Below are 24163 nucleotides of genomic sequence, written 5' to 3'. Positions count from 1 at the left end.
GGAATGAGGAAATATCGGGAGTAGAATCCTCTGCCCCACTGAGGCCTGGGAACTTGTTCTATGGCCCTGGCATTCAGAAGGGTGGATAATTCTGCTTGTAGTATTGTGGAATGATGAGACACTGTCCAAGATGAAAGAGGAGGATTTTCGTTTGGTACAGTGAGAAATCCAAGCGGTACCCTTGAGCTATAATTGAGAGTAACCATTGGTCTGTTTTGATGGAGGTCCAAGTTTGATGGTAGTAAGCTATTCGACCTCCGACTGGTAAGTGGGAAGAGGATTTCGAGAATGGTTTCTGCTCTCTGGTGGTTTTCAAAAGCCTGATGTAGATGCAGTAGGCGCAGGCTGCTGGGGCCTAGTAGGCCTCTGTCGAGTTTGGGAACGCTGTGTAGGGCGTTGCTGTCTGGCTCTGGTAGCAGGAGGATAATATCGTCGAGGGCGATAGTACGGTTTCCTGACTTCTCTTCTAGGAGGCCTCCTAGAAGGTTGATGTGTCTCCTGAGGAAGTTGAGACAACTGTTTCAGGGTTTCCGTGTGGTCCTTTATGGTTGCCACCGCCTCTTTGACCTTGTCTCCAAAAAGGTTTTCCCCTAGACAAGGTAGGTCTGCCAACCTTTCTTGTACTTCTGGTCTGAGTTCAGAAGATTTCAACCAGGCCCATCTTCGAGCTGTTATACCTGATGCCGATAACCGGGAGGCTGTTTCAAAGGAATCGTAAGTGGCTCTCACCTCGTGCTTGCCTGCTTCTAAGGCCCTTATGCACGAGGCGGAGGAAATCTTCTTGAAATTGGTCAAGTAAATGTTGGGAAAGTGTTTCAGCCTGTTTCCTCAGGTCACGTTGATACTGGTTCATGAATAGTTGGTATGAGTTTATCTGTGAAACCAGCATTGCTCCTTGGAAGATTATCCTTCCTAAGCTGTCAAGGAAACTACTGTCTTTACCTGGAGGTGTGGAAGCATGTTGTTTCAGCCTCAGCCTTTTTCTGGGCTGATTCAACCACTACAGATTGGTGTGGCAATTGAGACTTTTGGAACCCTGGAATGGGTTGTACGAGATAAGTGGCATCAGCTCGTTTATTAACTGCTGCCACAGAGCCAGGGTGCTCCCACATCCGGTACATTAGCTCTTGCAGGACCTCGTGCACTGGAATGGCTAGTATTTCTTTAGGGGGATCCACAAACTGAAGGACCTCCAAGGTTTTCTGCCTAGTGTCTATTTCCGAGAGGAGAGAGAATGGGATAGTGTCAGACATCTCTTTTATGAAATTAGAGAAGGAAAGATCTTCTGGTGGTGATTTCCTTCTGTCCTCTGGTGGTGAAGGTTCAGATAGGATATCTTCTTCAGATGATAGATCATTCTCTGAGTAAGTACCAGTATCCAGTGGATGTCCTGATGGTCTAAGTGGATTAAATGGGACCTCAGACATTGGTGTACGTGGTCTGACAGGCAGAACAATTCCTGATGGACCAGGCAGTGGTTCTTGATGTGGATCTAATTCCTGAGGTGAAGCAGAAAAAGCCTGAATTAGGGAATCTAATTTATCCATTAATGGTTGAAAAATGGAGGATTCTTGAACTGTCATCGATGGTGGCATCAGTGTCGGTGGCCGAATAGGAATAGACTGCATCGGTGGCACAGACGCTGGAACCGGCGCCATCGGCATCGACGGCATCGATGGTTGCGGTGGAATCTGCATAGAGGGCACCGGTGTTGGAACCGGGGATGTCATCGGGATCGGTGTCGAGGGCATCGCTGGCGTAGACGGCTGAGGTCGTGGCATCGCCTCGATGAATGCATCTCTGACCGCTTGACGTATATATATATATCAAGTTCCGCCCGCATGGATGGTGAGAACAGAGCACCCATGGGGGGAGGCGGTGGCGGCGATGCTGGTACTTCCTCAGAGCCCTGAGGAGGTGCAGTTCCCTGCGCTGGAATCAGCGGGGATCACCCTGTCGATGGCCCTGAAGCCTGATCCTGGAGCCGAGGTTTCTTAGTCGGTGTACCGCCCTCTGTCGATGGCTCGCCGGGTATCGAGGTAGCGGATGCCGTATGCGGCCTACGATGCCGATGCTTGTCTTTTTCGCGGGCTTTTTCACTGCCCGATGTAGACGCCCTGGACGATGGTGAGGGGGAGGAAAGGGAGCGTCTCCCGACTCACCTGGTAGACTTTTTAAATACGACTTTTCGAATCGACCCAGCCGGAGACAATTGTGCTGAGGTGGATGGAACTGATACAAGCTGTATTTTAAACAACTGCTCCATTTTCTCCAGTCGTAGACGACGGCCCTTTGAAGTCATCGTGGCACACAAGGGACAAGTTTTAACATCATGCCCTTCACCGAGACAGAGGACACAGTCCTGGTGAGGGTCCGTAATGGACATGTTCCTGGTGCATTTGGGACACTTTTTGAAGCCTGAAGCCATTTTGGGGCCAGACAGCCATCGACGGCCAATGACTCAGGACAAAAAATCTGGAAAAAGCGGAATGGAACCGCGAAAATGGAAAACTTACCGCGATCGGTGTACTAAGGGGAGACCCTTTGCGGCTTGAAGTTTTCTAACTTTTCCATAAGTTAAAGTTGTGGAGAATTCCACAGGACTCCTAGCGACCGCGAGGCTAACTGCTTCGCGGAAAAAAGAAGACTGAAGGGAGACCCCCTGTGGCAGGGAATATCATGGCATGCTGGGCACGCTCAGTAGGCACTCTGGTGCCAGTCAAAAGTTTCATAGAAACTTTTATAGAAGTTTTCCATACATAGGGCTCCATTACTGATGTCACCCATATGTGAGGACTAGCATCCTGCTTGTCCTGGGATAAGCCTCCGTTAGATCAAGCGATGCCAGAAATTCACTGGAGCAAACCACCGCTATCACTGCCCTCAGGGGAACCTAGAGGGCCCAGCTGACTCGCTTGAGATCCAGGATTGGACTGAAGGAACTGTCCTTTTTGGGAACGACGAAGTAGATTGAATACTGGCTGGACCCTTGTTCTTCCACCGGGACTGAAACTATGGCACAGAGCTCTAGTAGCCTCCTCACAGTCTGGTCGACCTCTAACCTCTTTCGACTTCCGCAAGGAGAGATTAAGTGAAGGTTCAGTAGGTCCTGAGCAAATTCTAACGCGTAACCTTTCTCTATCGCCTCTAGGACCCACTGATCTGTTGTAATCTAGACCCATTCCTCAAGGAACAGGGACAGCTGTCCATCCAAGTTTGGAACGGAGGAATGGGCGTATCTCATTGGGAAGAGGACTTTGTGGACGGGTGTTATGTGATAGCAGAGGAATGGAGCATCCCTGTGAAATATTGTAAGGCAGCCTAGGCAAGTAGGGGGACTGACTGGATCACCAGTATCGCACCAACAGACAAACAGGTCACCGGGAAAGGGATCCTAGGCTGTATCACAAGGGGCAATCCCCCCTAGAACTCCCAAAGAGCTGGGAGACAGAGCTGTCTCCCTGAAGCAGGGGTTTCAAAAAAATTTTTTTTCTAGATTAAAGTAATACTTGCTTGATCTGATCAAACACCACACAGGAGAAGGAAAAACCTCACAGGAATAAAGAAATTAAAAGGAAGGGAGCCACAAGTTCAGCTGCCTGCATCTGCTGGAAGAAAGAGAAATACTGAAGAGATGCAGGGTAGGCTCTGTCCTGATATAGGATACCCTTTCAGTTTTTCTCGGTCTCCATCTGCTGGACAGGAGGCTCAACCCACTGTCTGGACTGATCCGGGTATGTACAGGGAAAGCAAAATTGCTTACCTTGTAATAGGTGTTATTCCAGGACAGCAGGATGTAGTCCTCACATATGGGTGACATCATCGATGGAGCCCCCTCACGGAAAAACTTCTAAGTTTCTAGAAACATTTGGCTGGCACACAGCCTACTGAGCATGCCCAACATGCCATGATCCCTGCATCCACAGGGGTCTCCCTCCAGTCTCGTTGTAGCAAAGAAGAACGAGCGAAAAAATAAATTAAAAAACATAACTGGCCCAACTGCGCGGGGTGGAGGGCGGGTTTGTGAGGACTACATCCTGCTGTCCTGGGATAACACCTATTACAAGGTAAGCAATTTTGCTTTATCCCAGGACAAGCAAGATGATAGTCTTCACATATGGGTGATTAGCAAGCTACAGGCTGACTCATTCTTGAAGTAGTCAATGGTACATAATACGTGCAACAGTCACAACAACTGATGTGCCATTGACGAAGGTGAGGCAGCCTGAATCAAGGCAGATTGTTGTGGAAGGAGTTGGTATTATACTGAGAATAGGTTTTTCAAGACAGATTGTCCAAAGGCAGAGTCTTGTCGTCCTTCCTTATCTAAGCAATAATGAGCTGCAAAGGTATGCAGCGAACTCCAAGTAGCAGCCTTGCAAATATCTGCAATGGGTACAGAACAGTAGTGTGCTATGGTTGTTGACATAGCCCTGAGTGCGCCTTTACTCGCCCTTGGAGAGGAAGGCCTGCTTTTTCATAACAGAATTCGATATAGTCTGCTAGCCAGTTGGAGAGAGTTTGCTTTCCCACTACAACTCCTGGTTTGTTTTAGTCAAAAGAAACAAAGTTGAGTGGATTTTCTATGGACTGCAGTGCAATCAAAGTAAAAGGCGAGTGCACTCTTACAGTCCAAGGTATGCAAGGTCCTCTCTCCCTGGTGAGAGTGAGGTCTTGGAAAGGAAGTGGGTAAAACAATAGATTGGTTGAGGTGAAAACCAGTTACCACTTTAGGTAGAAATTTAGGGTGAGTGCGCAGGACCACTGTCATGCAGGAACCTGGTATAGGATGAGTAAGTCACCAGTGCTTGTAACTCACTGACCCTCCTAGCTGATTTGATAGCTATGAGGAAAATTACTTTTTATGTAAGAAATTTCACATCACAGGAATGCAAAGGCTCAAATGGAAAGCGCATGAGTCTTGCAAGTACTACATTAAGGTCCCATTCCGCAACCGGTGGTCGGATGGGAGGCTTTAGCTGAAGTAAGCCTCTCATAAACCGACTGACTAGAGGTTGTGCTGAAATTGGGGCATCCCCTATCGGTTTGTAATATGCTGCTATGGCACTGAGGTGTACACGTACAGAAGTCTGGAGTCCAGAATCTCAAAGGTGCCAAAAGTAATCTAGTAAAGATGGAGTGGAACAAGAAAAAGGGTTAACACCATTTTGCGTGCACCATTTAGTAAATCTAGTCCATTTGAAACTAAGATTTATGTGTGGAAGGCTTTCGTGAAGCTACAAGAACCTGTGAGACCGGCACTGAAAGATTGAGTGGTTGTAAAATCAAGCTTTAAACATCCATGCCATCAAAGCAAGGGTCTGCAGGTTCGGGTGGCATAACCCACCTTGATTTTGAGTTATGAGAGTGGGTGCTGTGCCCAGGCAAATTGGGTCTCTGATCGAGAGGTCGAGTAGTATTGGAAACCAAACTTGTCGAGGCCAATACGGGGTTATGAGGATCATTATCCCCTTGTATGCTGGAGCTTCACGAGAGTCTTGGCTATGAGCGGGATCGGAGGATACGCATACAGAAGGCCTGTGTTCCAAGGGCGAGCAAAGGCGTCCTTGGGGAACCTTTGTCGATGGCTGTAGAGGGAGCAAAACCTTTCCACCTTGTGATTCAATTTGGACGCAAAGAGGTCTATGGTTGGTTGACCCCGGTGTTGAAAGATTTTGCTCGCTACACAGGTATCCAGAGACCATTCATGTGGATGGAAACTTAGACTGAGATTGTCCGCTAGGACAATTTGTATGCCTGCTAGGTACATGGCCTTGAGGCTCATGGAGTATGCTAAGGCACAGTCCCATATCTGCACTGCTTCCTGACAGAGGAGAGAGGAGCCTGTGCCTCCCTGCTTGTTTATGTACCATATTGCTACTGTGTTGTCTGTCTGTATCAACACAACCTTGTTGTATAGGCAGTCCTTGAAGGCATAGAGGGCATATCGTATCACTTGAAGTTCCAAAAAGTTTATTTGACAATCTCATTCGAGCGGTGTCCATGTACCTTGAGTCTGAAGGTTGTTGACGTGTAGTCCCCCATCCCAAGTGGGATGCAGCCATGGTTAGAGTTACTTGAGGAATCAGTTGCTGGAATGGTAAGCCGGTCACGTAAAATCGACTGGTTTGTCCACCATCGAAATGAGACACGCAAATTGTCTGCGATTCAAATCATGGTCGTCAGAGGCTGGATTGCTTGCGGCCATTGAGACTTTAATGTCCACTGAGTCCTTCTCATGGCTAGTTTTGCCATAGGTGTCATGTGGCCTAAAAGGGTTAGGAATTGCAGAGCAGTGACGACCTTGCAGGTACTCAAGTGATTTGCCAGCGTCGCTAGGTTGTTGGCATGGTTGCTTGGAAGCAAAGCTTTTGCGACTGTGGTATTGAGGTCTGTCCCAATGAAAGTAAGGATCTGAGACTGGGTCAAATGTGATTTCTGGTAGTTGATTAGAAACCCCAAGGAATGCAGGAGGGATATGGTGCTCTGAAGTGCGGAAAGACCTCCTTGTTTGGATGGGTTTCTGATGAGCCAGTCATCCAGGTATGGAAAAACATGAATGCTGTTTTTTTTCAGATGTGCAGCTGCGACTGCCATGCACTTTGTGAATACTTGAGGTGCTGAGACCAGTCCAAATGGGAGGACTCGATACTGAAAATGCCGTTTCCCCATTACAAATTGCAAGTACTTTCGATGATGTGGGGAAATGGGAATGTGAGCGTATGCATCTTGAAGGTCCAGAGAACAGAGCCAATCCCCTTGTTGCAACAATGGAAGAATGGTCCCTAGGGAAACCATTTGGAATTTTTCTTTGTGGAGAAATTTGTTGAGATTGCGGAGGTCTAGTATGGGACGGAGGCCGCCTGTTTTCTTTGGAAGGAGAAAATAGCGGGAGTAGAACCCTCTGCCCTGTTGAGACCAGGGAACGGTTTCTACGGCCCTGGTAGTCAGCAGGGTAGAATGTTCTGATTGTGAATGAGATGTAATGATGCTGTGGGACCACAGAAGGGCGGGTGGAGACTCTGGGGGTAGCATTTGAAATTTTAGGCGGTATCCTCTCCTGAGGATAGCTAGTACCCATTGGTCTGTGGTGATGAGGCTCCATTGGTGTTGGAAGTAATGGAGCCGACCTCCTATGGGTAATTTGGTTTGAGGATTGTGGGAGAAGCTGCTGTCCTCTGGTGTAGATTTCAAAAACCAGATGCAGGGGTCGACTGTGGAGGTGGCTAAGGCTTAGCCTGTTTTGGCTGACGTGAACGACCTCTCTGAGGTTGACAGAAAGGTTGTGCAGAGGATGTAGGAGGATAGTACCTATGAGGTCTGTAAAAAGGGCGTCTAGTATCACGCCTAGCGGGTTTTCGTACAGAGGATGCTGGATCTGATGGTAACAGACAGTTGAAGTAGCGTCTCATAATTATCTTTGAGTAAAGATACCGTGGCCTGTACCTTCTCTCCAAAGAAGTTGTCTCCTGTGCATGGAAGGTCCACGAGTCTCTCTTGGACTTCCATTCTGAGATCGGAAGCCTTCAGCCAACCCCACCTCAGTGCACTAATTCCCGTGGCTGATAAACGGGCCGAAGTCTCGAAAGAATCATATGTGGCCCTGACCTCATGTTTTCCTGACTCTAGCCCCTTGTCAACAAGGGCGTTGAGTGTTTGTTGCTGCTGTTGAGGAAGGAAATCTGCTAATTCCTGGACCTGTTTCCATAAATTCCTTTGATATTGGGTCATATATAGCTGGTATGCAGCTATACGTGACACCAGCATGGATCCCTGGAACACCTTTCTTCCTAAAGTATCAAAGAATCTGTGTTCCTTTCCTGGAGGAGTAGAATGTGGCTTCTGCTTCCTTGCCTTTTTCTGGGCAGATTCAACAACAAAGGAATTATGTGGCAACTGTGGCTTTTGGAAACCTGGTGTATGCTGGACCAGGTATGTAGCATCTGTTCTCCTATTAACTGCAGGCACATAACAAGGATGCTCCCAAAGGCGGTGTTGAAGCTCTAGAATAACTTCATGGATAGGTATTGACATGATCTCCTTTGGTGCATCTACAAATTGTAGGACCTCTAGTGTCTTATGTCTAGTATCCTCTTCCGCCAACAGTTCAAATGGAATGGTATCTGCCATTTCCTTAAAGTGCTGGAAAGATAGGTCCTCTGGTGGGGACTTTATTCACTCTTCTGGTGGAGAAGGTTCAGATGGAAGGTCATCACTGTCAGTATTCAAATCAGTATTGACATCCTCCCAAGTATTTGGTGGCTGCTGGAAATAAGATCCAGAAGGATGTGTAGAATCCTGGGGAGGAGGATGCTTTTTGATCTATGCAGATCTTGGTATTTGCTCTGGCATCGATGGAAGCAGAAAAGGTCTCGACTGAGAACCGAAGGGCACCAATAGCATCGAGGGGAAATCGGCCAATAAAATCTCCCGATGGACCAGGCTGCGAGGGCATCGAAGGACTAGGAAACGGCAAAGGACTCAATGGAAAACGGGTTTTTTGTAAGCCCGATGGTCCAGGTGTATGATCCGAATCATGGTCATCGTCCTCAGATGAAGCTGGAATCGGAATTGGCGGTGCTGTCTGTGGTTGCGGATGCAAAGATGGCTTCGATGGAGGTATCTGAACACCCGATGGTACCGGTGCCAGGAGGGCACTGAGCAAGGCATCGATCCTTGTTAGTAGTGGAGCAAATATGGTCGGCTGCGGTGTCTGTTGGAGTTTCTTCCAAGCTTCGGTGACTGCTTGCTGAATCATAGAGGTGACTTCTTCTCTTGACACTGGGACAGGGTTTTCTGTCACAGGAGAAGGAAGAACTGGCGCTGCTGGTACTTTCACAACAGTATGTGTTGGTACAGCCTCTAACACCGTTGCCGGTGGAGAGCGCCTTGGTGTCTCAGGTACAGAGGGGCATGGAAGCTCTTGTACCCGGACCCGTTTTGTCATCAGTTCGATCTCCTTCAAACTCGATGCGGTCACCGATGGATCCGAAGGAACGGAATCAGATCGGTGTCGATGACTTTCTCTCTCGATGTTCTTTACTGGCGGACGAGGACGCTATCGAAGATCCCGATGACGTCTGTGATTGGTCACCGAAATTTTACCTCGCTGCTTTTCAGCAGAGGAAGCCAGCTTGGGTGATGACGCCGACAATGGCGTGATCCTTTTGAACAGTTCCTCCATTTTGTCAATCCGGGCACGCCTGCCCTTCGGTGTCATCTGGGCGCAGGTCGAACATGAGCGGACATCATGGCCTAATCCCAGGCACAGAACGCAAATGTCATGAGGTTCTGTAATCTACATTGTCCGGGGACAATTACGACATCTCTTGAAACCAGTGGCCATTGTTGATATTTTTAAGGCCTGGTAACGGTCGGTGACTCGCGGATACCGGTAATAAAAATTAACTGGAATCGGTGAAAAAATGCTCCAAAGGAAAATTAGTTCTTACCTGTTAATTTTCATTCCTGTAGTACCACAGATCAGTCCAGACTGTGGGTTGAGCCTCCTTTCCAGCAGATGGAGACAGACTAAAACTGAAAGGATATCCTATATGAGGACAGAGCATATCCTATAACCCTTTAGTATAACCAATGTCAAAGCAGAAAATAACAAAAACAGAACAGGATCAAGCAAGTTAACCATAAAGCTCATGGAGCAAACTGTAGAACAATGAAAGAAATATGGTATGAACTAACTGCTCTTGCATATACTTGGTGCTTGAGCAACCAAGGCTTCTGGTATATTTGCTCAGTATTCTTGCACAAAAATGATGTATGGAAATCTACAAATCTGCAAGAGAAACAAGCTTGAGAGGACAGAAGAAAGACAAACGGGGAAGGGCGTCTGGACTGATCCGTGGTACTACAGGAACGAAAATTACAGGTAAGAACTAATTTTCCTTCCCTGTACGTACCCGGATCAGTCCAGACTGTGGATGTACCAAAGCTTCCCTAAACCAGATGGAACCGAGGACAGTCCTGCTCGAAGCACTTGTAGCCCAAAAGAACCAGGAACCGGAGCTTGCACATCCAGGCAGTAGTGATGAGCAAAAGGATGCAAGGACGTCCAAGTGGCGGCCCTGCAAATCTCCTGCGGAGAGACCAATTGACTCTCTGCCCCAGAAGAAGCTTGAGAACGCAGTGAATGAGCCTTTAGGCCTCGGGAACCACCCGACCGTGACAAAGATAGGCAAAGTAGATCGCTTCCTTCAACCACCGCGCAATAGTGGTCTTAGAAGCCGGCTTACCCCAATTGGGCCCACTCCAGAGGACAAAAGATGGTCTGAGACCCGAAAGCCATTGGAAACCTGGAAATTGTGAAGTAGAACCCGTTTGGCATCAGGTTTACACAGATCGCCCCCAGTCGCAGGACCTTCTACCGACTGGTTGGCATGGAAGTTAGAAACAAACTTCAGTAAGAAGGAAGGGCCCGTCATGAGGGATACCCCGGAATTGGGGGGGGGGGGGGGGGGGGAAATCGCAAAAAAGGTTCTTGGACTACGCTTGGATCTCAGACGATCAGAAGAGATAGAGACTAGGAAGACAGTCTTAAGTGTAAGATCATTGAAGGTAGCACGACGGAGAGGATCGAATAGAGCCGCACAGAGGGCCCGAAGTACCAGATTAAAACTCCACGACGGGCAAGCAGGCAGAGAAGGTGGGCGTAGAAGCTTGACGCCCTTCAAGCACCGAATCACATCCGGGTGGCCCGCTAAGTGATTACCTTCTACCCGACCCAGGAGAGAGCCGAGGGGGAAGACCTGTACGTGTAGAGAAAGAAAGGAGACCTTTTGGAGAAAGAGAGGACAAACGAGATCGGGGCGGAGTGCGCTGAGATACCCGACTCCGCACAAACAGATTCAAACTCCTTCCATAAATGCACGTACGCCAGGGAAGTCGACTGTTTCCAGGCCCTTAGCAAGGTGGGGGATGACCTCCTCCTTAAAGCCCTTGCGCCTTGGGCAACGCCATTCAAAAGCCAGGCCACTAGACAAAAGCGATCGGCCTGGTCGAAAAATACAGGTCCCTGACGAAGGAGCAGAGGAAGATGGCCTAGCCGCAGAGGTCCGTTCTTCGCTAGGTTAAGAAAATCTGCGAACCACAGCCTGCGTGGACACTCGGTTTGCTACCAGAACCACGGGACCCCTGTGGAGTTCTATTCTTCTGAGAACTTTCCTGACCAGGGGCCACGGAAGGAACATGTACCGCAGGAAGTCCGTTGGCCAAGGGAGAGCCAGAGCATCCATGCACCCAGAGCAGTGTTCCCTCCAGAGCTAAAGAACCGATTCGCCTTGGCATTGCGAAAGGTCGCCATGAGGGCCAAGTGGGAGGGGGGGGGGGGGGGGGCGCGCCACCTGTCTACGATGAGATCCATGGCTGCATCAGAGAGTCCCACTCCCCGGGATCGAGTGACAGACTGAAGAAAATCGGCCTGAACATTCTCCTTGCCTGCGATGTGGGAGGCTGCCAGGCACTGTAGATGTCGCTCTGCCCAGGCGAAGAGACCAGCTGGTTTCCAGGGCCACCAGCGGACTGTGGGCGCCTCCTTGGCGGTAAGCCACGGTGGTGAGAGATGTTGGACAAGACCCGCACCGCCTTGCTGCGGATGAGGGGGAGAAAGAACTCCAGAAGAGCTAGGAACATCGCCCAAGTCTCCAACCAAATGAGTGTGCCAGCGAGGACTGAGCTGCTGGCCTGATCTCCTGGGTGGACTGGGAGAGGCAGACCGCAACCCCAGCCCGAGAGACTGGCGTCCGTGGTTACTATCGTCTGCTGTGGGACTTGGAGAGTCAGATGAGGAAGGGAAAGCCACCCTGCAAGTCGGCAACGGTAGAGCCCAAAAACCGGGAGGACTATGTGAAAATGTTCCGCCACTGGCTGCCAACGGGACAGCAAAGCTTGTCTGTAAAGGTCGCATATGAGTAAAAGCCCATGGGACTAGATAAGATGGTGGATGCCATGGAGCCCAGACCTGCAGTGAGATGAGATTCTGAATCTGGTCGATCAACTTGGGAGCCCGCGCGCGAAGCAAGAAGACCTTGCCCACCCGGGAGTCGAAGTGGGCTCCCAGGAACTCTAACTCCTGGGAGGGCTGAAGGTTGCTCTTGGAGAAATTCACTATCCACACTATCACACGCGATCCACCGCCTGCCGGCAAGGAGCCTTTGCCTTGGCCCTGATGATCCAGACATCCAGGGAGGGGTGAACAAGGATTCCTTCCCGGCAGAGAGCTGCTGCCGCCACCACCACGACCTTTATGAAGGTGCAAGATGCAGTCGCGGGACCGAAGGGAAGCGCCTAGAACTGGAAGACCCGGTTGAGGATGTGAAAGCGAAGGAACTTTGGTAGTCGCGAAGAATCGGAATATGGAACTACGACTGACAGAACGAGTGAGGCGAGGAACTGTCCGGGGCGAACCACCACGAGGACCGCTTGCAGAGTTTCCATGCAGAGTGCGGGATCTTGAGAGCTCTGTTGATTCCCTTGAGGTCGAAGATTGGCCGAAAGACCTGTCCTTCTGGGGAACGACGAAGTAAATAGAATACTGGCCTGCGGCAAGATCACTCTCTGGAACTGGGACCACCGCACCATACACAGGAGCCTGGCGAGAGTTTGCTCCATCACTTCCCGCTTGTACCGCCCGCACAGGGAAAATAGAAAAAGATCCCTAAGATCTTGAGCAAAGTCAAAGGCATACTCATACTCTGAAAATGTTTAGGTCCCAACTGTCCGACATGATTTTCATCACCCATGCCACGAAGAACAGGGAAAAGTGACCGCCTAGGAATGGGACGCGAGGAACAAGTCAAGTGAACTTCATTGTGTGGCAGGCTTAAGGGTGGAGTGCAGGGCTGGCCCTCGTGAAAGGGACGGCGCCCACGGGAAGGGCTGCGACAGACTGTGATCAAGAAGGGAAAACCCCCCGAGGAGCCACCCCGCCGCGTGGGGTATCCTGTCTCTGGCCCCGAAAACTTGGACGAGAGGGTGTAAGGAACAGGATGGTTTGGACAGTCCTCCGGAAGCTTATGGACCTTATGGATTCCTTAGGGGAAAGTAAGTTTCTCAGGTCTTGCCAAAGAGCAGCTTACCTTCGAATGGCAACGAGCCCAACCGGGCGTTGGGAGGACGGAGCGGCCAACCAATAGTGCAGCCAGAGGAGCTGTTTGGCGGACATCACAGAGGCCATTGCCTTGCCTGGAAGCGGAGAAGGTCGTATGCTCAGCCTCTGCGTACGGGAGGTCCCGGGTGCAGAGCAAACGTTGAACCCACCTGAGAACTGCCCGCAGCATGAGACTGCTGCAAATAGTCCACGGCACCCCCCATCGCCAGGACATCAAAAATGCGCTTCACATGAGCCTCGAGCATGCGGTCCTGGGTGTCTGTAAAAGCCGTGGAACCCTCCTGTGTCGTGACCGCAGAGTAGTCCACGGAGGGATTATTTTATTTACTTTTTTTTTTTTTTTTTAAATCTAAGCATACCTCGGGAGGGGGTAAGCTCGTCCATGGCACCGCTGTCTCTGAGTCCCGCCTCGGGAGCCTCCCATTCCCGCAGGCGCAACAACTTGTGAGTGGGATGAAAGGGGAAGGCGCTTGCCGGATCCATGATTTCCCGCCAGGACCGGGTCCATATCCTCTGGGCAAAGAGGCCGTAAGGGTGTCCGAAAGACCCTGGAGTCGTCTCACTCCAGGGGTGGAAGGGAATCCTCCGCAACTGGATTGGCGGCAGGATCCGGGGATACTGGATCCGCCGGGAGGTACCCCCGGGACCACCTGTGCCCCAAGGGACCCCGTGGGCTTCGCAGCCGGTCTAACCGTCAATGGCGCAGAGCGGGGAATTTTTGCCGGGGGGGGGGGGGGGGCCTTCCTCCTCCTGCAGGCTAGCTAAATAAGGCTCATGCAGGAGGAGGGAAAATTCTGTTAAAAAACAAGCCCTAAATGTCCTGTGTGGGGGAGGGGGAGGCGAGGGGGTGTCAAACAACTAGGAACTCAATAAAACTAAGATGAAGGCAGTAGTCCAGCAGCAAGAGGGGGGCTTTCCAGTCATTTCCATTGAGTGTCACATGTATGATTTTTTACCCGCCGGTGAGAGATTGTATGTGTGCACTCAGTGCAAAGAGCTCCTGGCTCTCAGGGAACAAGTCCGATCTCTGGAGGCTAGAGTAGCAGACTTGGAGGAGCTGAGGGAGACAGAGGTACATTGACAAGACCTTCAGGGACATAGTAGCCAAGTCCCAAATCCATTCTGGCAGCCCCAGTGCTGCCTTGGATCAGAAAGGTCTCCCAATAGGAGAACATCACCCTGGTGTAGCAGGAAGTGATCCTGTAGCAAGGACCTGCTCTCCAGGTGATGTATTGTCCTCTCGCACTGAGGACAAATCTCCCAGGGCTACTGCCCAGAAGGGAAGGGTTTGGCCAGCCATCATAGTTGGTGATTCGATTATTAGAAATGTAGATAGCAGGGTGGCCGGTGGACGTGAAGACCGCTTGGTAACTTGCCTGCCTGGTGCGAAGGTGGCAGACCTCACGCGTCACCTAGATAGGATTATAGACAGTGCTGGGGAGGAGCCGGTTGTCGTGGTACATGTGGGCACCAACGACATAGGAAAATGTGGGAGAGAGGTTCTGGAAGCCAAATTTAGGATTTTAGATAGGAAGCTGAAATCCAGAACCTCCAGGGTGGCATTCTCTGAAATGCTTCCTGTTCCACGTGCAGGTCCCCAGAGGCAGGCAGAGCTCCAGAGTTTCAATGCGTGGATGAGACGATGGTGCAGGGAAGAGGGATTCAGCTTTGTAAGGAACTGAGGAAACTTTTGGGGAAAGGGGAGACTTTTCCGAAAGGATGGGCTCCACCTTAACCAGAGTGGAACAAAGCTGCTGGCACTAACTTTCAAAAAGGAGATAGAGCAGCTTTTAAACTAGAACAAGGGGGAAAGCAGACAGTCACTCAGCAGTGCATGGTTCAGAGAAATGTATCCTTGAAGGATACTAATGAAACAGGAGAGTTAGGGCATCCCAACAGAGAGGTTCCATTAAATGCAAACATAGTTAATATACCTATATGTAAAAATTCACGAAAGCTAATGATTTCCGAATTATCCCAAACTGAAAAGCAGGTTGTTAAAACAAGCAAAAAACACACTGAAATGCCTGTATGCCAATGCCAGAAGTCTAAGGAGTAAGATGGGAGAGTTAGAGTGTATAGCAGCAAATGATGAGATTGACATAATTGGCATCACAGAGACTTGGTGGAAGGAGGATAACCAATGGGACAGTGCTATATCAGGGTACAAATTATATAAGAAAATTATTCCTTACCTGCTAATTTTCGTTCCTGTAGTACCATGGATCAGTCCAGACAGTGGGTTATGTCCCCAATCCAGCAGATGGAGTCAGTCAAAGCTTTGAGGGGGCGTCACCATAAGTGCTACTACCCCCTCTGCAGGAGTTCAGTATCGAGTATATCCAAGCCCGAGTAAACCAAGAACCCCCAAATTGGATCAAGTTTAAGGAACGGCAACAATCAACCGTATAACCTAAGCAACAAAACCGTGCCCGCCCCACCGACGGGTGGGAGGACAAAAGGTCAGCGTGTCAACCCCAAAACGGAACTGTGACAAACAGTGAAAAACTGAGCAATCGTGAAAGACAGAAAATACTACCGTCCCGTAGAGGGAAAAACCCCGTCGAGCAGGAGTAGGACCCAAATGCGGTGGGCGTCTGGACTGATCCATGGTACTACAGGAACGAAAATTAGCAGGTAAGGAATAATTTTCTTTTCCCTGTACGTACCTGGATCAGTCCAGACAGTGGGATGTACCCAAGCGTCCCTAAACCGGGTGGGGTCCTGCGAGACCCGCTCGTAGAACCTGCTCACCAAAGTGTCCAAAGACCGAGGAAGCGAGGTGAAGACGATAGTGTCTGGAGAACGTGTGTAGCGATTTCCAGGTAGCCGCTCTACAGATTTCTTGAGAGGAGACCGAGCGGGTCTCCGCCCAAGAGGCCGCCTGAGAGCGTGTAGAATGCGCAACAATACCGGGTGGGGGAGTCCGCCCCACCCCAATGTAGGAAGCGGCAATGCCAGCCTTCAACCATCTGGCAATGGTCGTCTTCGAGGCCTGAGCCCCCTTCCGAGGGCCGGACCAGAGGACGAAGAGATGGTCAGAAGTCCGGAAGTCATTCGTAGCCTCCAGATAGAGGGTGCAGGGTGCGCTTGACGTCCAGAAGCCGGAGAGACCTTGGCTCCGAAGCGGAGAAGGAAGGAAGCTCCACCGTCTGATTCACATGGAACGCGGACACCACCTTCGGGAGGAAGGAGGGAACAGTACGAATCGAAACCCCGGAATCCGAGAACCGGAGATAGGGTTCTCTGCACGACAGGGCCTGCAGCTCCGAGATGCGCCGAGCGGAGCAGATAGCCACCAGAAACACCGCCTTGAGAGTGAGATCCTTGATCGTCGCATTCCGCAGTGGTTCAAACGGAGGTCCCGACATGGCCCGTAGCACCAGGTTGAGACTCCAGGAGGGACAAGGATTCCGCACCGGAGGTCGCAGGTGCTTGACACCCTTGAGAAAACGGAGAATATCCGGGTGTTGTAGCAGGGAACCCCCGTCCCGCAGGAGCGAGCCAAGGGCGGCCACCTGAACCCGGAGTGAGTTGTAGGCAAGTCCCTTGTCCACCCCTGCTTGCAGAAACTGAAGGATCTGAGGAACCGAAGCCTCAGAGGGACTCATGTTCAGTCCGGCACACCACAGCTCGAACACCTTCCAGACTCGCACATAGGCTACCGACGTCGAAGTCTTTCGAGAACGCAGCAGTGTTGAGACTACCGCCTCCTGGTAGCCCCGGCGCCGGAGGCGGCGCCTCTCAAAAGCCAGGCCGCAAGACAGAAGAGTTCTGCCTGGTCGAAAAATACCGGGCCTTGGTGAAGGAGGCGGGGGGAGATGTCCCAGACGGATGGGTCCGTCGATCACCAGTTGGAGCAGGTCCGCAAACCAAGGTCGTCTTGGCCACTCCGGAGCGACGAAGATCACCGGTCCCTGGTGTACCTCTACGCGGCGGAGTAGTCTTCCCACCAGCGGCCACGGCGGGAACGCGTAAAGAAGCAGGTTGGCCGGCCACGGGAGTACGAGAGCGTCCACGCCCTCCGCTCCCCGCTCTCTCCGGCGGCTGAAGAACCGGGGAGCCTTGGTATTTCGTGCGGACGCCATGAGATCGAGGTGGGGGGGTCCCCACCGTCGAACGAGCAACTGCATCGCCTCGTCGGAGAGGGACCATTCCCCGGGGTCCAAGAGCTGACGGCTGAGGTAATCGGCCTGTACGTTGTCCACGCCCGCGATGTGCGAGGCCGCCAGGCGGGCCAGATGCCGCTCCGCCCACTGCATCAGCATCTCTGCTTCGAGCGCGACCTGCGGGCTGCGGGTGCCGCCCTGTCGGTTGATATAGGCCACCGTCGTCGCATTGTCCGATAAGATCCTGACCTCCCGGTTCCGGAGGAGTGGCAGGAAGTGCTGGAGCGCTAATCTGACCGCTCTGGTCTCCAGTAGATTGATGGACCACTTCGATTCCTCCGCGGACCACGTCCCTTGTGTGGCGCTGCGGTCGCAGACCGCTCCCCATCCTACGAGACTGGCGTCGGTGGTTACCACGACCCAATTTGGCAGATCGAGAGACATGCCGCGGGCCAAATTCTCCGGATTCATCCACCAGGTTAGACTGTTCCTGGCAAACAGCGGTAGAGGAAGGAGCACCTGGTAGTCCTGTGAAAGCGGCTTCCAACGTGATAGAAGCGCTCTCTGTAGAGGCCTGAGGCGCGCAAATGCCCAAGGGACCATGTCGATGGTGGAACCCATCACCCCTAGGAGCTGCAGATAGTCCCAGGAGGTGGGAACCGATAACGCAGAAAACCGTTGTATGTGATCCCGCAGGGCTCGCGCCTTGTCCTGACGTAGAAAAACCGCGCCCAGACGGGTGTCGAAGGTCGCCCCCAGGAAATCCAGGCGCTGCGAGGGTACCAGGGAGCTCTTGGAAAAGTTCACAACCCATCCTAGGGACTGCAGAAACTCTATAACTCTGGCTACAGCCTCCTGTCCATGCTGAAAAGACTTCGCTCGGATGAGCCAATCGTCCAGGTAAGGATGAACGAGAATCCCCTCCTTCCGCAAGGCAGCCGCCACCACCACCATAATCTTGGTGAAAGTGCGCGGAGCCGTTGCTAGCCCAAACGGGAGAGCCACAAACTGGAAATGTTGATCCAGGATCTTGAACCGCAGAAGACAATGATGCTCCCGGCGAATGGGGATGTGGAGGTAGGCCTCCGTCAGGTCCAAGGAGGCCAGGAATTCCCCGCGATGCACCGCCGCGATCACGGACCGCAGCGTTTCCATGCGGAACCGAACCACCCGGAGTGATTTGTTGACTTCTTTCAAGTCCAGAATGGGCCGGTAGGATCCGTCCTTCTTTGGCACCACGAAGTAGATGGAATAATGGCCCGAGCCCACCTCTCCAAAGGGCACGGGCGCAATGGCGCCTATCTCCCAAAGTCTGTCCAGGGTCAACTGCACCGCCTGTCGCTTGGTGTCCGAGCCGCAAGGGGAGAAAATGAACCGTCCCTTTGGAGCGCGGACAAACTCCAACGCGTAACCTTGTCCGATGGTGTCCAAGACCCACTGATCCGTGGTGATTTGCGCCCACTCCTCGTAGAAGAACGCCAGTCGCCCCCCGATCCTGGGGACGGCGGAGTGGGCGAGCTGAACATCATTGCGAGGACTTGGGAGAGGGTTGTCCAGCTGCGGGGGCGGGCCGCGCGGGGCGGCGCCCGCGAAAGGAGCGAGACCAGGGCTGAGACCTGGGGGCAGAGGGCCTGGCTGCCGCCGGTCTGTAGTTCCGGTAGCGCCGTTGCGCCCTGGCTCTGGTCCGCGAGGACGAGAACGCCCTGGTGGAGCGATACCTGTCTTCCGGCAGGCGATGAACCGCATTTTCCCCCAGCGTCTTGATGATTTGATCCAAATCCTCCCCGAACAGGAACTTGCCCCTGAATGGCAGGGAGCCCAGGCTCGACTTGGAGGATGTGTCCGTCGCCCAGTTGCGGAGCCATAGGAGGCGCCGTGCCGCTACCACCGAGGCCATGGAGCGGGCGAGGACCCGAAACAGGTCATAGGAGGCGTCAGCCCCATACGCAACCGCAGCTTCCAGTCTATCCGCCTGGGCGGCCTCCCCGGCCGGTAGGACCTGAGATGTGAGCAGTTGTTGAACCCAGAGAAGGCTGGCCCGCTGTACCAGTGAGCTACACATCACCGCCCGCAGACCTACCGCGGAGACCTCGAAGACCCGCTTGAGGAAGACTTCCAACTTGCGATCTTGCGCGTCTCGTAAGGCCGCTCCCCCTGTCACTGGGATGGTTGTCCTCTTCGTGACCGCTGTCACCGCGGAGTCCACTTAGGTACCTTGATGAGATCGAGAAAATCTTCCGGCAGCGGGTAGAGCCTCTCCATGGTCCGGCTGCCCTTAAAGGAAGCTTCCGGGGCATCCCACTCCCCGGTGAGAAGCTGAAGGAAAGAATCATGAATGGGAAAAGCCCGAGCCCTCGGTCTCCGGGCTGCCAGGACCGGATCCCCCCTTCTTTGAGGAAGTGACCACAGCGGGCGCTACGGGCGCGGGCGGCTCCGGCGGTGGATCGAGGTCCAACTCCTTAATAACCTGTGGAAGTAGGTCCTCCAGCTCTTCCCGCTGGAACAGACGCAGCGTGTGCGGATCATCACCCTCTGAAGTGGAGTCCCCTTGAACCGCCGATCCAGGGGAACCTGGTCGTGAGCCCGCAGTCCCCGAGCTCCCCGGGAGCCGGGCACGAGCGGGAGGCAGAGGGGCCCCCACACCCGCCGGAGCGGGGGGGGCCGGTGAAGGTAGCGAGGGCCGCGGCATCTTGTTTGGAGGAGGTCCCGTGGGAGCCTCCAGGCTCTGCAGATATGCGGTGTGCAGCAAAATAATAAACTCTGGGGAAAACCCCTGTCTACCCGAGGGGGGCTCCGAGGGGGGGGGGCCCCGGGGAACCCGGCCCCTGCGGGACTGTCTCCGGGTCCGATTCCGGGAGTAAGTGTGGCGGGGATTCCCCAGCATCCCCGGCCCCCAGCGCTGTCTGTTCCCCCTCAGGGCGTGCAGAGTGTAAGATGGCCGCCGTTCCCGCCAGGAATGGGGGAGGGGCCGGCCCCCGCCGCCCGGGCAAGCCTGTGAGCCGAGGGAAATCGATGCGGGGCCGCGAGGTGCCTTCCCCCCCGGGGAGACACCTCGCACAGATGCCCTCCCTCGAAATCCGCGAGCCCGGCTCGCCGCAAGCAGAGCAGCGCTCTGGCCGCGGCATCGGAGCTGTGCAGGAAACAGGCCCGGCAGATCAAAAAACCACCCGGCAGAGCCTCGGGGGGGGGCCGAGAACGGGAGCGCCGCTGCGGGGGGGCCCGGACGGCCTGCACAACCCGCCGAGGACGAAAACGGCACCGCGGGGGGGCCTTCCTGGCCGCGCGACCCGCCAACGACGACCTCCCTGCCTGCCTCCGCAGCCCACGAGGAGCCGCGAAAATGGCCGCAGGCAAGAGAGAGAACGCGGAGAGGCCGGTCCTACTGGCCTCCGCGACCGTCCGTCGAAGCAAACTGCAGGGAAAGAAGCAAAAAAAACAAACACTGCACTTACCCCGCACGCAACGAAAGAAGAAGGAGAGAGCAGACAAACATAGAGGGAAGCCACGCCTCCCAATTAGGGCCCTCTAACTCACTTTACACTTTTTTTTTTTTTTTTTTTTAACAAAACTTGATCCAAAAAGAAGTAGGCAGAGAGAAGAAAATCAGATAAAGAAGTACAAGGAATGCCTGAGGTAATCGGGAGCAACCCGTATTCCCTACTCGCATCTGCTGGAGTCAGAAGATACTGAACTCCTGCAGAGGGGGTAGTAGCACTTATGGTGACGCCCCCTCAAAGCTTTGACTGACTCCATCTGCTGGATTGGGGACATAACCCACTGTCTGGACTGATCCAGGTACGTACAGGGAACGCAATGATAGGGAGGATCAACTTGGTGGGGGTGTGGCACTTTATGTCCGGGAGAGTATAGAGTCCAACAGGATAAAGATCATACAAGAGACTAAAGGCTCAGTAGAATCTATATGGGTAGAAATCCCATGTGTGTTGGGTAAGAATATAGTGATAGGAGTATACTACCGTCCACCTGGACAAAATGGTCAGACAGATGATGAAATGCTAAGAGAAATCAGTGAAGCAAACCAATTTGGCAGTGAAATAATAATGGGAGATTTCAATTACCCCAATATTGACTGGGTAAATGTAACATCAGGACTTGCTAGAGACAAAGTTCCTGGATGTAATAAATGATTGCTTCATGGAGCAATTGGTTCAGGAACCAACAAGAGGGAGCTATTTTAGATTTAATTCTTAGTGGAACGCAAGATTTGGTGAGAGAAGTAACGGTGGTGGGGCCACTTGGCAACAGTCATCACAACATGATCAAATTTAAACTAATAACTGGAAGGGGGACTAAGTAAATCTGCAGCTCTAACACTAAATTTTAAAAAGGGAAACTTTGATAAAATGAGAAAAATAGTTAGAAAAAACTGAAAGGTGCAGCTGCAAAGGTTAAAACTGTTCAACAGGCATGGACATTGTTTAAAAATACAATCCTAGAGGCGCAGTCCATATGTATTCCGCGCATTACGAAAGGTGGAAGGAAGGCAAAACGATTACCGTCGTGGTTAAAAGGTGAGGTGAAAGAGGCTATTTTAGCCAAAAAAACATCCTTCAACAATTGGAAGAAGGATCCATCTGAAGAAAATAGGATAAAACATAAGCATTGTCAAGCTAAGTGTAAAACATTGATAAGACAGGCGAAGAGAGAATCTGAAATGAAATTGGCCATAGAGGCAAAAACTCATAATAAAAACCTTTTTAAATATATCCAAAGCAAGAAACCTGTGAGGGAGTCGGTTGGACCATTAGATGACAGAGGGGTTAAAGGGGCTCTTAAGGAAGATAAGGCCATTGCAGAAAGACTAAATGAATTCTTTGCCTCAGTGTTTACTGGTGAGGATGTTTGGGAGATACAGTTCTGGAGATGGTTTTCAGGGGTGATGAGTCAGACAAACTGAACGAAATCATTGTGAACCTGGAAGATGTAGTAGGCCAAATTGACAAACTAAAGAGTAGCAAATCACCTGGACCGGATGGTATGCATCCTAGGGTTCTGAAGGAACTCAAAAATGAAATTTCTGATCTATTAGTTAAAATTTGTAACCTATCATTAAAATCATCCATTGTACCTGAAGACTGGAGGGTGGCCAATGTAACCCCAATATTTAAAAAAGGCTCCAGGGGCGATCCGGGTAACTACAGACCAGTGAGCCTGACTTCAGTACCGGGAAAAATAGTGGAACATAAGAACATAAGAAAATGCCATGCTGGGTCAGACCAAGGGTTCATCAAGCCCAGCATCCTGTTTCCAACAGTGGCCAATCCAGGCCATAACCACCTGGCACGTACCCAAAAACTAAGTCTATTCCATGTAACCATTGCTAATGGCAGTGGCTATTCTCTAAGTGAACTTAATAGCAGGTAATGGACTTCTCCTCCAAGAACTTATCCAATCCTTTTTTAAACACAGCTATACTAACTGCACGAACCACATTCTCTGGCAACAAATTCCAGAGTTGAATTGTGCGTTGAGTAAAAAAGAACTTTCTCCAATTAGTTTTAAATGTGCCCCATGCTAACTTCATGGAGTGTCCCCTAGTCCTTCTACTATCCGAAAGAGTAAATAACCGATTCACATCTACCCGTTCTAGGCCTCTCATGATTTTAAACACCTCTATCATATCCCCCCTCAGTCGTCTCTTCTCCAAGCTGAAAAGTCCTAACCTCTTTAGTCTTTCCTCATAGGGGAGTTGTTCCATTCCCCTTATCATTTTGGTAGCCCTTCTCTGTACCTTCTCCATCGCAATTATATCTTTTTTGAGATGCGGCAACCAGAATTGTACACAGTATTCAAGGTGCGGTCTCACCATGGAGCGATACAGAGGCATTATGACATTTCCGTTTTATTCATCATTCCTTTTCTAATAATTCCCAACATTCTGTTTGCTTTTTTGACTGCCGCAGCACACTGAACCGACGATTTCAAAGTGTTATCCACTATGACACCTAGATCTCTTTCTTGGGTTGTAGCACCTAATATGGAACCCAACATCGTGTAATTATAGCATGGGTTATTTTTCCCTATATGCATCACCTTGCACTTATCCACATTAAATTTCATCTGCCATTTGGATGCCCAATTTTCCAGTCTCACAAGGTCTTCCTGCAATTTATCACAATCTGCTTGTGATTTAACTACTCTGAACAATTTTGTGTCATCTGCAAATTTGATTATCTCACTCGTCGTATTTCTTTCCAGATCATTTATAAATATATTGAACAGTAAGGGTCCCAATACAGATCCCTGAGGCACTCCACTGTCCACTCCCTTCCACTGAGAAAATTGCCCATTTAATCCTACTCTCTGTTTCTCTATTCTCAAGAACAAAATTGTAAAGCATATAGAAAGACATGATTTAATGGAACATAGTCAACATGGATTTACCCAAGGGAAGTCTTGTCTAACAAATCTGCTTCGTTTTTTTGAAGGGGGTTAATAAACATATGGATAAAGGTGAACTGGTAGATGTAGTGTATTTGGATTTTCAGAAGGCGTTTGACAAAGTCCCTCATGAGAGGCTTCTACGAAAACTAAAAAGTCATGGGATAGGAGGCGATGTCCTTTCGTGGATTACAAGCTGGTTAAAAGATAGGAAATAGAGTAGGATTAAATGGTCAATTTTCTCAGTGGCAAAGGGTAAACAGTGAAGTGCCTCAGGGATCTGTACTTGGACCGGTGCTTTTCAATATATATATATATATATATATATATATATATATATATATATATATGTATATATATATCTGGAAAGGAATACAACGAGTGAGGTTATCAAATTTGCAGATGATACAAAATTATTCAGAATAGTTAAATCACAAGCAGACTGATACATTGCAGGAGGACCTTGCAAGACTTGAAGATTGGGCATCCAAATGGCAGATTAAATTTAATGTGGACTAGTGCAAGGTGT

At 51.0% G+C, this 24163-nt stretch overlaps 1 protein-coding gene across 1 annotated transcript in view; it reads right to left on the bottom strand.

The window, feature by feature from the left end:
- The window catches only part of SLTM (SAFB like transcription modulator), a 399249-nt gene that overhangs the window by 51730 nt on the left and 323356 nt on the right, over positions 1 to 24163 (bottom strand).

The sequence above is a fragment of the Rhinatrema bivittatum genome, chromosome 13 (genome assembly GCF_901001135.1).
Source record: "Rhinatrema bivittatum chromosome 13, aRhiBiv1.1, whole genome shotgun sequence".
Taxonomy (NCBI): domain Eukaryota; kingdom Metazoa; phylum Chordata; class Amphibia; order Gymnophiona; family Rhinatrematidae; genus Rhinatrema; species Rhinatrema bivittatum.
The sequence above is the reverse complement of the archived record's forward strand: the minus strand, read 5'-3'. Positions and strand labels throughout refer to the sequence as shown.